Below are 15,599 nucleotides of genomic sequence, written 5' to 3' on the forward strand. Positions count from 1 at the left end.
GTCCGTTTTTTTCCTCACAGCACGGGCAGCAAAACGTCCCGCACATGTGCAGAGTGATGACACACGGAAACAAACAGGGATTGTTAGGAAATCCCTGCATGTGTCACAGCTGTCTAACAGCCGCAAGACGTGCAGCCGTGGTGACTCGGACATAGTTTTCTAGCACGCAGAAGATACTCAGTAAGCACCCGAGCTTAAGGGGTTAACCGAGCACGTTCGCTCATCACTGCTCCTGACCTTACACATAAACTTCACCTCATACACACTTGGCTCTGCTCCGTACACTTCGTACACACACACGGATCCTCTCCGTACGCCTCGCACACACGCGCGGCTCCGCTCCGTACACCTCGTACACACGCGGCTCTGCTCCGTACGCCTCGTACACACACGGATCTTTTCCGCACGCCTCATACACACACGGCTCCACTCCGTACACCTCGTACACGCGCGGCTCCGCTCCCTACACCTCGTACACGCGCGGCTCCGCTCCCTACACCTCGTACACGCGCGGCTCCGCTCCCTACACCTCGTACACGCGCGGCTCCGCTCCCTACACCTCGTACACGCGCGGCTCCGCTCCCTACACCTCGTACACGCGCGGCTCCGCTCCCTACACCTCGTACACGCGCGGCTCCGCTCCCTACACCTCGTACACGCGCGGCTCCGCTCCCTACACCTCGTACACGCGCGGCTCCGCTCCGTACACCTCGTACACGCGCGGCTCCGCTCCGTACACCTCGTACACGCGCGGCTCCGCTCCGTACACCTCGTACACGCGCGGCTCCGCTCCGTACACCTCGTACACGCGCGGCTCCGCTCCGTACACCTCGTACACGCGCGGCTCCGCTCCGTACACCTCGTACACACGGCTCTGCTCCGTACACCTCGTACACACGTGGCTCCGCTCCGTACACCTCGTACACACGGCTCTGCTCCGTACACCTCGTACACACGCGGCTCCGCTCCGTACACCTCGTACACACGCGGCTCTGCTACATCCACACTGTAAACCCCTCCTGACCCCACACATAACCTTCCCCTCATCCAGCACCATGACAACCAGCACAGCAGAGTCCTGCATCCACTGAGGCCCCTGATCATGTGACCCCTGACTCCTCCCCTCCTGTGACCTCATCACAGGTCCTGTGCGCACAGAACAGCCATATATGTGGTGGCGGCTCTGCAGGTGGAGGTATGTGGAGAGACCCCCATTACTGGGTGCGGGGGGGGGCATTAACCCCCTCAGTGCTGAGACTATTGTGACCTCTGCCTCCCTTATTCCTAGTGCTGTGACCTTTCTCTTTCCTCTGTATCAGGTTATTACGGGTTGAGTTGTATTTTGTCGCCATTTTCGGGTCCATATAATGTAATAATAATGTAATTGATTGACTCTATTCACATATTTTTGGGGCATATAAGACAGACGGCCACTCATTTTTTAATTCTGCATATTACACTACTCATAAAATGTTAGGGATATTTGGCTTTCGGTTGAAATTTATAGGAAAACGTAAAAAGTTCCCGCTACAGTGATATTTTATCATGAAAGTCGGGCAATTAAGTAGAAGCATGAAATGGTGATTTGCTCATCCCAAACAATTTATTGAAACAAAAGCCAACAACACTGGTGGGTATACCCCCAACAAAAAATGTCAATGTCTCAATAACTTGTCATGTGGCCTTGACCATCAGTTACAGCTTGACAACGACGTCTCATGCTGTTCACAAGTGGCAGTATAGGTACCGTCCCAATTTAGGGTCACCTTGCCGCTGGTGGGACGGCTTGTATACTTTTTTTGATCAAAAATAGTTCACTAAGTACCCTATATTTATTATGCAATTTTGCTTTACATTTATATATAATTATGGTAGGGTATGAGATATATTTTTGTCTTGCTGCTTTTTTGCTAGTGTGAACATGCCTCTGTTTCTTGTATGTCTGCCATCTTAGACCTCAGTTCACATTGTCTGGTTTTTTGACTTGTTTGCATTCTGTGCAATTTAAGGGTGTGGCATGCCCTTTGTTGAGCTGATTGGTATATATGTAGCTTACCACGGGCCTAGGTGGTCTGGAGTTGGGACCCGGTCCTATTTGTCTACCCTTTTATATGCATTACTTCAACTTTGATATACAGTAAGGTTTTTAATATAGGCAGTATAGGTACCGTCCCAATTTAGGGTCACCTTGCCGCTGGTGGGACGGCTTGTATACTTTTTTTGATCAAAAATAGTTCACTAAGTACCCTATATTTATTATGCAATTTTGCTTTACATTTATATATAATTATGGTAGGGTATGAGATATATTTTTGTCTTGCTTCTTTTTTGCTAGTGTTCACAAGTGGAGTTATTGTCTGATGAGGCTTGGCATCCCACTCTTCTTGAAGGGCGGCCCTCAGGTTATTGAGGTTCTGGGTTACAGAGTTACAAGCCTCTACTTGACAATTCAGCTGATCCCATAGGTTTTCTATGGGATTCAGGTCTGGAGAATGTGCAGGCCACTCCATTTGAGGAACCCCAGCTTCCAGCAGCTGTTCCCTAATGATGTATCCTCGATGAGCTGGAGCATTGTCATCCATGAAGATGAAATTAGGCCTGGGTTGTTCGTGCAGAGGAACAATGACAGGATTAATGATGTTATTCCAGTAGTAGGGGCTGGTCACTGTAACGTTCACAAAGTGTAGGGCAGTTCTGTATTGACTAGATACACCTGCCCATACTGTAACACCACCACCGCTGGTGACAAAAGTGGCTGATGCATAGTGCTCTCCTTGACGTCTCCAACATCATTGGTGGCCATCATTTCTGCTCAGCGTGAATCGAATTTTATCATTGAACAGCACTGAGGCCACTGGTCCCTCGTCCAGCATAGCTGCTCCCTGACCCATGCAAGACAATGACGCCTGTGCCTGGTGGTGTGGTCAGGTACCCTTGCAGGTCGTTTAACACGCAAACCATGCTGATGTAAATGACGCGCCCCCTGGGCCGTGGGGATACCCGGAGCCGGGCCTTGTAGATGCTGGAGGTTGTAGTCACCATGGCGGCGACCAGGGTAGTCTATGTGTACCTAGTTTAAATAGTCAGACTACGCCACCTGTGGATTGCGGTTATTGGTAACCGCCGCTGCAGGGCAGTCCGCTGAAGCTGGTGGTGTACGCAGCAGGGTGATGTATCTCCCCACAGGTGGAGTCTAGCTTCAGGGCAGCGTGTAAGGATGATGGTGGTGATAGTGCCTGGATCAGTAATAATGACACGGAGTCTTTGCAGTGCAGTCCTGGGGTCTTTACTGGTGACAAGTATATAGGCCCCGACGGGAGTACTTGCTAGGGATGAGGGCCTGGTCAGTCTGGGAGCAATCCTAGAAGTCCCTTGGCCAGGTGGAGTTGTAGGCCTGCTGTTCTGACTGTACTCTTTTGGCTATCTCGCTTATAGTTGTGTTGTAGCCCACGTCCCTGAGTGTAAAGTGCTGCTCACCCGTATGGCTGGCGACTCGGATCCCTTGTATTCCTCGCTCCTCTGTGGCGGTACTGGTCCTTTCGTGTGGCTGAGCCTCTGGGTTCTGTTGGCCAGGAGACCTACAATCTCCTGCCTTGCGGTATCTGCTGCTGGGCTTGAAGGGTCCCACAGCCTCGGACTCCGGTGTCCGGTCCTCTGTATCTACTCCAGCTAGGATGAGCTCTGCACAGTTCCAGTCCTCAGCTCCTTGCTCCTTAGTGTCCTATCTGACTCCTGACACTGAACTCAACTAACCCCGCCTCCAGACCCAGTTATAAAGGGCAGGATCCTCCCCTTTCTGGTCTGGAGCAGGAGGTGTTGCATGTTGTGTGCTCCTGACCAGGAAACTCCTGTTTTGCTCCCAGACATGGTATTACTACCACTGTGGCAACCAGACCCTCTGGGGTGCCACATAAATAATATTGAATGGTCTGAGCTGCCATCAGGGCATTACTGCCCTTACTGCTGTATGGGGCCCGGTGACCAGAAGCAAAAAGGGGGGGCCCCGCCAGCCCGGATCCCACGGCCCCTCTTTCTTTTCTTCTGCTTACCGGGCCCTTAGGGACAGCAGTTCGGCACATGATGCACCCGGCAGACGGAAATGAGCACTGTACCTTTAATCTGCGGCCAGGTGCATTATGGTCCTGGTCATGTGACACCCTGCACGCTCATCTTCAATCAGGAGCAGAGCAGCAGCGTGCCACATGTGTTGTGGGGACGGCGGCGGGCGATAAGTGTGTGTGTGCGTGTGCGCGTGCCCGGTGAGGTGCGTTGCGCTGCTGAGGGGAGGCTGATGAAGGAGTGGAGGCTGCTGAGGGGACGCTGATGAGGGAGTGGAGGCTGCTGAGGGGACGCTGATGAGGGAGTGGAGGCTGCTGAGGGGACGCTGATGAGGGAGTGGACGCTGATGAGGGAGGGGACGCTGATGCGGGAGGGGAGGCTGCTGAGGGAACGCTGATGAAGGAGGGGAGGCTGCTGAGGGGACGCTGATGAGGGGAGGCAGGTAGAGATGACTAGTTGCTAAATGGGATGACTCTTGACTACTTGATATTTTTTTTATATTATCACTTGGAGTTATGTTTTGAGGTGTATTTGTATTTATATTCTAGAATTTACAGGTTTTTAATGAATACCAATAAAGATATTTTTAGTACTGTATAATCAGTGAATATATATGCAATAATATACCCTGTTTACATTTATTAATTCGGTGATCGCAGGCTGAGGCAGCAGCGGTGGGCAGGCTGAGGCGGTGGTGGCGGTGGACAAGCTGAGGCGGCCATTAGATTCTTCTTGACTGGGCGGCAGTGCCACTGGCTATGTGAGTAGCTAACTTAAGTCCATGTATTAATATGTCCACCATTTCAGTATGTGATTGTGTGGTGCAATCATTCCCTCTCCTCCCCCCTTCCAACCACGAACCAAAATTTATATGCTACTGGATGATCCTGAGCGATGCTGCAAAACCAAGTGCCGAATTACAACATCAGGCGGCCGCACTCAGGATTCTCCAGGAGCTTATACATTTTGGTTGGGGAGGGAATGATTAATGAAATATGCAATCAGAAATACAGATTATAAAAAATAAAAAATAAGCACAGTATGGTTACAATTAGTTAAAAAAATGTATGTGACACATTCCCTTAAATAAAAATAAATAAAATATACCTAAAAAAAGAGTATTGGATATTTCAAGAAATGTTTAATAGGTTAGAGTAGATCAGGGCCTGGCAAGAAGAATCTCCTTGTTCTGGTGGTGACTTAAAAAATCTTTTGGCCAAAACAAAAGCTGATGACTTCCTATGTGATCTGGTTCAATGGGAACTGGTAATGTGTGATTGGTGAGGACGTAGTGCAGAAGTGGAGTTTTTTCAAGAGTGGGCGGTGGGACTGTGGAAGGTTGGAGGGGTGGAGGCGGAGCTGGGGTGGAGTCTCAAGGGGGCCCGGAAACTTTGATAGTATGGGGCCCTGAAATTCCTAGTGGCAGCTCTGGTCTGATACTTGGGTGCCTCTCATCTACCTTAAATGTGCTTGGAGTTGGGTGGCATTCATCATCCGGTTCTCAATGAAGCGGTCATCACTGTCAAATGTGGCCAAAGGACGTCCACTTCTCTGCCTTTCTTTTACTCTTCCAGTCTCTCTGTATCTCTGTTGCAGCCTGGTGATGACACTCTCTGACACTCTAAGCTCAGTGGCCACTTCCATCTGTGAACATCCTGCTTGAAGCCTCCCATTGGCGAGGTACTGTGGATCAACTGTTAGGTGTCATTTTGGTCTCATGATTTCAAAATGAGAATAGCATTATGTGGAGGACTGTTTAATACCAATTCTAATTGAACCCCGAAATGTATTGGCTGATTCATGGATCAAACATCTGTTGTGAATTTTGCTATTAAGCTCCTTGTTAGAGAACAGCAAGTTGTGCAAAAATTACTGAAATATTAAACAGTTGGACATGTGCATTCAAAATTTTAGAGGTCACATTAAGTTCACCTGAAAAGGTTAGGGTGCATTTTAGGTTCGTCCTGAAGTTTTGCACGAAATCCAAATATCCCTAACTTTTTGTGAGTAGTGTAAATGTTGGTTTATTTTCACGAATGCATAGACTAGCATTGGCGAGTTTGATCCGACACCCAGATTGATAACAGACAAGTCTCCTTGACTTTGTGCAGACCACTCGGACCAAGAAAAAAAACGAACAGATGAACTAACCCATAGACTATCATCGGTATGAGTGCTGTACGTGAAAAACATAGTTTTTCTCATATGAGTTCTATCCAACTTGTTGAAGCCCCTAATATGATAACAAAATAGGTATAGGGGATTTTCTTTTGTTTGATGACTTTATCACAAAAACAGCACATATGCAGGAAATAAATGTGTCATAACTTTGTACCAAAACTATTCTTATTTTTTTCCAGCTCCCATGTCAACAATCGACACCCTGCAATCACATGGCAAGATGCCTGTTAACATTTAACTATAAATATCCGGGAGGACCACACTTGTCCCTGCACTGATGTTTTTAAACAGCAATCCTGTTTAAGCAGCTTGCATGAGAAAATACAGCTGTGAGTGTGGAGAGCCAGCGGTCAGACTCAGCGAAGGCAGAGTAGATTTATTACCATATCTGCCTTCCTTGCTGAACAAGCACTCTGTATACAAATTAGGAATCACTGACAGTGCTTCCTCCTCCAGATCCAGTGATCACCGGGTGTAAGGAGGGAGCCGAAGCTACTGGATCCTAGGAGACCAGTCAGCTCTGCTATGCAGCCTGGGGCTAATGTACCAGCTCCATGTACAGGAAAAATGGCTTTGCCCTGAATTGGCTAACCACCTAGATGAGCAGCATCTAAGGAGTTAAATAGCCCCAGCACACGGCGTGATAAAGTAGTATGTGCAAGTGTGGAAACTGCCTCTGCTTTTTGAAGAAAAAGAGATTAAAGGGATTTTTCAATCATCGATAACTGATCACTCTATAGGTTCCCCAGATTTAAGTGACCAGTCAGTACAAAGCAAGAATACAACATCTACACATTATACAGTATATCACAAAAGTGAGTACACGCCTCACATTTTTGTAAATATTGTATTATATTTTTTCATTGCACAACTGAAGATATGACACTTTACATTGTATCAAAGTAGTCAGATTACAGCTTGTATAACCGTGTAAATTTGGTGTGCCGTCTAAATAACTCAACACACCAGCCATTAATGTCTGAATCGCTGGCAACAAAAGTGAGGACACCCCCAAGTGAAAAAGGCCAAATGATAACGGTCATTCCATGTCAAGTGACCCAAGTCTGAATATTTTTCTTTACCTGATGTCTTCAGATTTTTTCTTCTTTGTTTTTTTTTAAAGCTACTTTAGTGAATTGCAAAAAAAAGTTTTGCATTTTTATCTTCATTAATTTTTTAACATTGGGTTAGAAATAAGATAAAGAGATGGGAGAGGCACCGTTTTGTTTAGAATGGTACAGGTTTAATTTGATATGTCACAAGATTATGTTTGTTGATAGTTGTTAGTTTTTAGTTGATAGTTGATAGTTGTTAGTTTTTGAGGAGTAAAATTCAAAATGTTGATGCGCAATTTTGAAAAAAACAATATGTTATAAAATTTTCAAAAAAGGCATATGTGTTACTTGAGTTCTTGGTTACATTTTTACAAGGATTCAAGTTCTCCTTGGGATCATATTTTTAAGTGTGATTTTCTTGGATACACAAAGGATGGTGATGAACTAGAAGGTGCAGCAAAGTCACTTCTTCTTCATTATCATAATCTTTGGAGAGTAGATTAGTCAGCCACCAGTGCCGATCATACTCACAGGTCACATAACCAGTTATGTTATCCATCGCCAATCTTGTGCCATCTTCAATCACCTCATGAACGTCAGTGTCGTTGCCGAATGAAAATATAATTGTTTTTATGTGTTTCACTCAATGAAATGAAACTGTGCTATTGCTGAGTCCCTTTAATGGATTTTTCTTCCTTTGACCAATGTTTTAACAAACTCTCCTCTTCTTCATAGTCCTGGTTTGTACAGTACATGAACTGGATGTTAGGAATATTTTTCTCACTCCAGTTGAAAAGTTGCATGGGTGTTAAGATTTGATCTGAGAGATGTGACTGGATTGGTCTACAGCAGTATGAGCGGGAAGATTTGAGTGTTTATAAAGCTCATCTCATGGTCCAGTCAGCTGTTCATCATGTGAAGAAGCAGTCGAAGCATCCCTCCCACCCTCCCAATATCTAAAAAAAACATAAGTTTTTTATTTGGAAAACTAACACATCCTCTAACACAGTGTTACCAAAGAACAAATTGTCAAAAGACTTAAAAATCTAGGGGTAATATTCATTGGTTCACTTGACATGGAATGACTTACAAACGCTTTGGTGAAGACAAGCAGAGTAATGGCATGGATTATTTGAACCATGTCCTGTGGTCTGATGAGACCAAGATAAACATATTTGGTTCAGATGATGTCAAGCGTGTGTGGTGGCAACTAGGTGAGGAGTACAAAGACAAGTGTGTCTTGCCTATAGTCAAGCATGGTGGTGGCAGTGTGTTTGGGGCTGTATGAGTGCTGCCAGCTGTGGGGAGCTACAGTTCATTGAGGGAACCATGAATGCCAACATGTGCTGTGACATAATGAAGCAGAGCATGATCCCCCTCCCTTCAGAAACTTGGCCGCAGGGTAGTACTCCAATATGATAATGATCCCAAACACACCTCCAAGACGACCACTGCCTTGCTTAAGAAATTGAGGGCAAAGGTGCTGGACTGGCCAAGCATGTCTCCAGCCTTAAACCGTATTGAGCATCTGTGGGGCATCCTCAAACGGAAGGTGGAGGAGCTCAAGGTCTCTAACATCCATCAGCTCCATGATGTCGTCATGTAGGAGTGGAAGAGGATTCCAGTGGCAACCTGCGAACCTCTAGTGTACTCCATGGCCAAGAGAGTAAAGGCAGTGCTTGAAAATAATGGCGGCCACACAAAATATTGACATTTTGGGCACAATTTGGCCATTTTCACTTAGGGCTGTACTCACTTTTGTTGCCAGCAGGTTAGACATTAATGGCTGTGTGTTGTTATTTAGAGAATACACCAAATTTACACTGTAATACAAGCTGTACATTGACTTTACATTGTATCAAAGTGTCATATCTTCTGTGTTGTCCCATGAAAAGACGTAATAAAATATTTACAGAAATGTGAGGGGAGTACTGACTTTTGTGATATACTGTATCTAATCATGTTTCCCCTGATTATCTCCAGCAATTTTGTTAATACATGGGTCCTTTATTATGTTACATCGGTTCATCTTCTCCCCATTCAGGTCACTATAATATCGTATCCTCTCAGTGGAGATCTTCTATATAAGAGAATCTTCCTGATTGACCCATCAAGGATGGATAGGGACAGGGACAAGATGTCAGAGAGGATATTACACCTCACCCTAGAGATCCTCTTCCAGCTTACTGGAGAGGTGAGAGATTCTGATGACGTCACATTATATCATTCTTATCTATGGGAATAACAGATGGACAGAACTGGAGAGGTGAGGACTCTGGAAATGTCTGTAGTGAGATTTATTAATGTGTCTCTTCATAACCAGGATTACATAGTAGTGAAGAAGACCTCTAGTGAGCGCTGTCAGGCCCATGTGTCTAAGGGATGGGGAAGACCCCTGAGCCCAATCACAGGGCCTCCACCTCACCCCCAGATACATGAGGACATCAATGACCAGAAGATCCTAGAACTCACCTACAAGTTGATTGAGCTGCTGACTGGAGAGGTGACACTGCTGGGAATGCTGGGACATTATACAGTAGTGCTATGAAGGGATCGGTGGGGTGACGGTATTATTTTTTGTGTCAGGTTCCTATAAGGTGTCAGGACGTCACCATCTATTTTTCCATGGAGGAGTGGGAGTATTTAGAAGGACACAAAGATGTGTACAAGGATGTCATGATGGAGGTTCCCCAGCCCCTCACATTGCCAGGTAATAGACAGGACTAAATACACACAGCCTATAATTATTTGTATGTAAAGAATGAATTCAGTTCCTGTATGTGTTTCCTCCAGCTGTATCCAGTAAGAGGGCAACACCGGAGAGATGTCCGAGTCCTCTACTTCCACAGGACTATAATCAAGAGAATCCCAATGTTCCTCAGGATCATCAGGTATATGGAGAGAAAGTGTCATGAGGTCTCCCCTATGATGTGTAGACGGCTGTAAAGGTCTTGTACTCAGTCTTGTTTTATCCTCCAGTATTATATGTTTTACACTTGTGTAATGAGAGCAGTGGAGATGGCAGGATTAGAGCTGATCATAGATGTGACTTCTCCATCTGTCAGTGACTTTTACAATATTTGTTTCAGGGTGAAGATCTGACCCATAGTAATACTACAGAGACATATGTGAGGGGTGATGAGCGGTGTACAGATGAGATTCCTACAGATGACTACCCAGGTGAGTAGTAACCACTAAATGCTGAGAAGTCACAAATTCTTCTCTTTCACCAGCTGTGGCTACATTATTGGTGGTGTAGTGTGGCCATATCACAATCAAGTGGTCACCATTCTGCTTTTTTACCAGAATCTGTCCCCATTACTTTGGGTATTGGAAGTCCTCCTGTTGGAGTGAGATCTGTTTGGGCCAGTGCTTACATCACAGATGATCTATCCTATATCCCTGGAGTTTGAAGATGCTGACCCTTAGCTGCTCAGATCTCTAAACTGAAAAGCAAATTGACAGCGTACGTAGAATGTGCTGACAACTTAGAAAATCACTTGAAGAAAAATATTATGATCGGCCTCTAAAATAAAGTAGATGGTAATGTTGCTGTTGCCTTCCTAGAATCCTGGTATCTTATTGGATGACTCTACTTTCTCTCCCTTCTGTGCTGCTGAATGTGCTCATAGGTCTCTACTAGACCAGCTCCAGTCTTTCTGCTTTCATGGCATCACTCCACGACAAAAATTCCATGAATTTTTTCACACAAGGGCTAAAAGTAGATAAAGAGAACCAATGAGTCAAAAATATTAAGCTTTGCAATTTTTAAATAAGGAAAATAATCCATTTTCTGTCTATGTCTCTGCGAGTGGAAAAAGTATGTGAACATTTGCTCTCAGTATCGGGTGTGAACTCCTTATGCAGCAAAAACATCTACATCTAAATCTTCCACTAATTGTTGATCAGTCCTGCACATCAGCTTGGATGGAATTTTAGCCCATTGCTCCCCACCAAACAGCTTCAACTTTGTTTTGTTGGATGTTTTTGCTCATAAACGCCTCGCTTCAGGCACTTCCACAACACTTCCATAGGATTAAAATCAGAACTTTGACTTGGCCGTTCCAAAATGTAAACTTTATTCTTTGGGTCATTTTCTCGCTATGACACACGTTTCAGCTCATCGACAGATGTCCCGACATTTTTCTTTTGAGATACTTGATTGCGTGATCTTGAAGCTCTGAAGACCAGCACTTGCATTACCTGCTGGCCAGCAGGATTCTTGCATTTATCTATATGGGACGCACACAAGATTTCAAGGAGCGGTGAGATACATTGAAACATTTTTTACTTTTGTCTTTGTTATCTTTAGTAAACTATAGATGGGCAACAATGTAATTTTTTTTTTGAGCAGTTGCATATTTCTTACAATCTTGCCATGCACACCACTGTTGTTCAGTGTTTTCCTAATGATGGACTCATGAAGAATAGCATTAGCTGATGTGAGAGAGGTCTTTAGTTACTTACTGGTTACCTTGCATTTTTTCATTACCTTGTGCACTGTTATTATATGCCTTTTTCTTGGGAGTAATACCTTGTTGATCGATCACTACTGGGAAGGGTAATATGACCTTGAATTTGCTCCATTTGTACACAGCCGGTTTGACTGTGGATTGGCAGAATCCAGACTCTTTAGAGGTGGTTTTGCAACCTTTTCCAGCCTCATGAGCCTCAACAACTCTTCTTCTGACATCCACAGAAATTTTGTTCCTGCCTTCTATTGTGAAGATCAGACTTTCACAGATCCCTGTTCTTTAGATAAAAGCATGTCACCCACTCCATACCTTATTGTCATTCCATTGATTGAAAACACCAGACTCTAATTTCACCTTCTAATTATCTGGTAATCCTAAAGGTTCAAATAGTATTGCAACTTTCAGCGTGATATTGGATAATTTTACTTCTTGAAGAAATTACAAAGTCTAATATTTTTGACTCCTTTGTTTTATTTGGTTCTATTTATCTAATTTAGGACTTCTGTAAAAATCTGATTTAGTTTTAAGTCAAATTTATGCAGAAATATGGAAAATTCTAATGGGTTCACAAGCTTTCGAGCACCATTGTAAATGACTGAGGTCGTGTTTTTTTTGCACGATGAATGTAAGTTCTTATTGGTATCATTTTGCACTACAAAACAATTTTTGGTCTCTTTTTATGCCAATATTTGAGAGGCAGAATGAACAATGATAGCAGAACATTATGCCCTACTGGTTCTTGCTCTGAGGTCTACTTTTGGATTGTGAACTGTTTTTGTCTTAGTGAGCAATTGAATTTTGCTGCATACCTTGACATTTTTGTGTATATTTTACATTAAAATGTATTAAAAAATAATTAATTTTATTCTTGGCAGATGACTGCACCAGGAGATCAAATGGACAGCTGGCATCTTCAATTTTTATATCAGATGACCTTGATGTCACACAAAATGTAACTGAAGTGCTTGCCACTATTCCAGATATTCCATTATCCGTTCACAGCAAAGATCTGTCATGTGATCCTTGTAAAGAGGTCCTACCTTCTGATTCATCACAGACTATTAAGGAAAATAAAAGTCACAAAAGGGAAGCTAAAAATCAAACTGCTCTTACAGAAAATTGGCCATTTTCATGTTCAGAATATGGAAAAAGTTCTTCCCTTAAAACGTCTTTTGTTACACATCAAAATATTCAAACAGAGGAAAGAAGATTTTTTTGTTCAGACTGTGGGAGATATTTTAACCAGAAATCAGAGATTGTTAGACATGAGAGAAATCACACAGGTGAGAAGCCATACTCATGTTTAGAATGTGGAAAATCTTTTGTAGATAAATCAACTCTTGTTAAACACCAGAGAACTCACACAGGTGAAAAGCCTGCTTTATGTTCAGAATGTGGAAAATGTTTTGCGGATAACTCCCATCTTATCAGACATCAAAGAACTCACACAGAAGAGAAGCTATATTCATGTTCAGAATGTGGAAAACATTTTAACCAGAAATCACATCTTATTAGACATCAGAGAACTCACACAGGGGAGAAGCCATTTTTCTGTTCAGAATGTGGGAAATGTTTTGCAGATAAATCAAATCTTGGCACTCATCAGAGAACTCACACAGGGGAGAAACCATTTTCATGTTTAGAATGTGGGAAATGTTTTCAGCAGAAATCATTTTTGCTTGTACATCAAAGAGTTCACACAGGGGAGAAGCCTTTTTCATGTTCAGAATGTGGGAAATGTTTTGCAACAAAATCAAATCTTGTTACACATCAGAGAAATCACACAGGGAACAAGTAATTTTCATGCTCAGAATATGGGTAATGTTTTACCCACAAATTGTCTCCTTTAAACATCATAAATCTCATAAATGGGAGAAGCCAGTATGATACATACTGTAGATGAGAAGTGTTTTACTTGAAAATCACATTTTGTTGACCATAAAAAAACTCACATGGAGAAAAAAAATATATTATTATTGACACTTGAAAACCTATAATTGATACAGTCAAAGTAAAGACAAGTAAATAAAAAATAGAAAATAATTTTATAACTTACATGAGAATTAAACGTATTTGTAGTTACTAATAGATATGTTACCTAAAATGAAAATAAAAAGCAATATTTCATGTGATTTGATTATTTCACACTGTTATAGATACACTATTTCCTCGTAATTTGGCAGCACATGGTCAGTTATTCTTTCCTTATTCTGATTGGACAGTAAAGATAAGTAATTAGCAGTAGTTAATTATCAATTTAGGTAGATGAGCTGTGTCCCATTAAACCCGCGTAAACAGGTGTAGATAAGTTTGTGTTTTGGATCTGTCTCGGCTCAGCAGAGCTTCACCAAATTCTGCTGTCCTCTGCTGGGCTCCACATGGGTTTTACAAGTGGTCCTGCGTGCTCCCATGACATCATCTTCCTAGGCCTACTTAAGTCCCACTAAGACACACAACTGTGTCTTGTTATTGAGACTCTTAGTCCTGTTTGTTTTGCCATACACCTTTATCTGCTCCTGTCCTTCATCTCCCTGTGCCGTATTTCAGTGTTCCAATTCCTCACTCCATGTGCCTACCTCGACATGGGGCTTAGAGGAACGACCTCACAAGATGAGCCTGACAACTTGCTTCTGTCCTCTTCTTAAGTTTGAGCAGTTATTTCATGCTATTCATTCCTCCTGTTCTAGTATGCCCTCAGGAAAAACGAAAAGACAATCCAAGGACACCATTTTCTCCTCATGCTATCAATCTTTCCCTGATGATTGGGAACAATTAATAAGTACTAGCAATTGGGGAGCTGGAGAATTATTCCTTTCAGTCTAAAATTAAGGGTTCATTTACACCAAATGATTAGCGGCACTAAACAACCGCCAATCTGTAAACTTTTCCAAATTGGCGGTCATTTAATAGCCTGTTTACACAGGCAGACCAACGTAAACGCGCCCTGGGCGATCTGTAATAGAGATTTATGATGCAAACCATCAGTTTAGTTTCCAGTGTTTTTCAAGAGAGCAATTTGATGGCTACCATAGATCTGAGTGATGCCCTGCTACATATCCCTATAAGAGAGAGTCACAGAGGATTTCTTTGTTTGCACTTTAACACATAACTTTAACATAATAACGTGATTGGTGGTCCCCAATTTAATCTTATTCTTAGTAGTGTTGAGCGAGTATGTTCTATTAGCCCTTTCACCGAGTATGCTCGGGCCGAGCTCCGAGTATTTACAGCTGCTCGGTGATAAGGTTAAATCGCTCCCATGTGCAAGATTTGCAACTGTTTGACATACTCGCTCAACCCTAATGCTTAGCCTTTGTTATCCATTTGGCAATACCATTTTTGTCAAATAAATCCAATGTATAATGAGCAATCGTAAAATTTTATACCCTGCTCCATCATACATCCTTCCATTCTCCAGTAACTGCAATATTTTACATACAGTGTATTCTTTTGCAATATAAAATTAATTTACTCAAGAAAATTATGATCTGAAAGTTACCGTTCCTTGTGAAGGGTCTTGTATAATTTAATGTTCAGCCTCCCACAGTGTCTGGTGTAACGCATCATCTAAAGCCATATGTTTAGTCTTAGTCATATTTTTACCCTTAAGGATTCCCCTGAAATATGCTTCTATTGTGTCATGCATCTGGGTTCGAACCCTTGAGCCTGTGCTTTGTGATCGGCGTCTCTGTCCACTGAGCCACAGCAGATATACCTTTTCTCCGGGTGTTTAGTTTCTGTTATCCTTGCTTCAGTCATCTTAGGGTAACAGGTGTTTTAATTTACCCATTTGTCTGCCCTATCACCTTTCGGGAGCAGATTTATATAC

General features: G+C 43.2%; 1 pseudogene; it reads left to right on the top strand.

Moving 5' to 3' along the window:
• Nucleotides 1-1,125: 1,125 nt before the first annotated feature.
• The window catches only part of LOC141271814 (uncharacterized), a 162,224-nt pseudogene continuing 147,750 nt past the window's right edge, over nt 1,126-15,599 (top strand).

This window comes from Phyllobates terribilis, unplaced genomic scaffold (assembly GCF_046119375.1).
Source record: "Phyllobates terribilis strain yellow unplaced genomic scaffold, ASM4611937v1 Scaffold_5__5_contigs__length_657084704, whole genome shotgun sequence".
Classification (NCBI taxonomy): Eukaryota; Metazoa; Chordata; class Amphibia; order Anura; family Dendrobatidae; genus Phyllobates; species Phyllobates terribilis.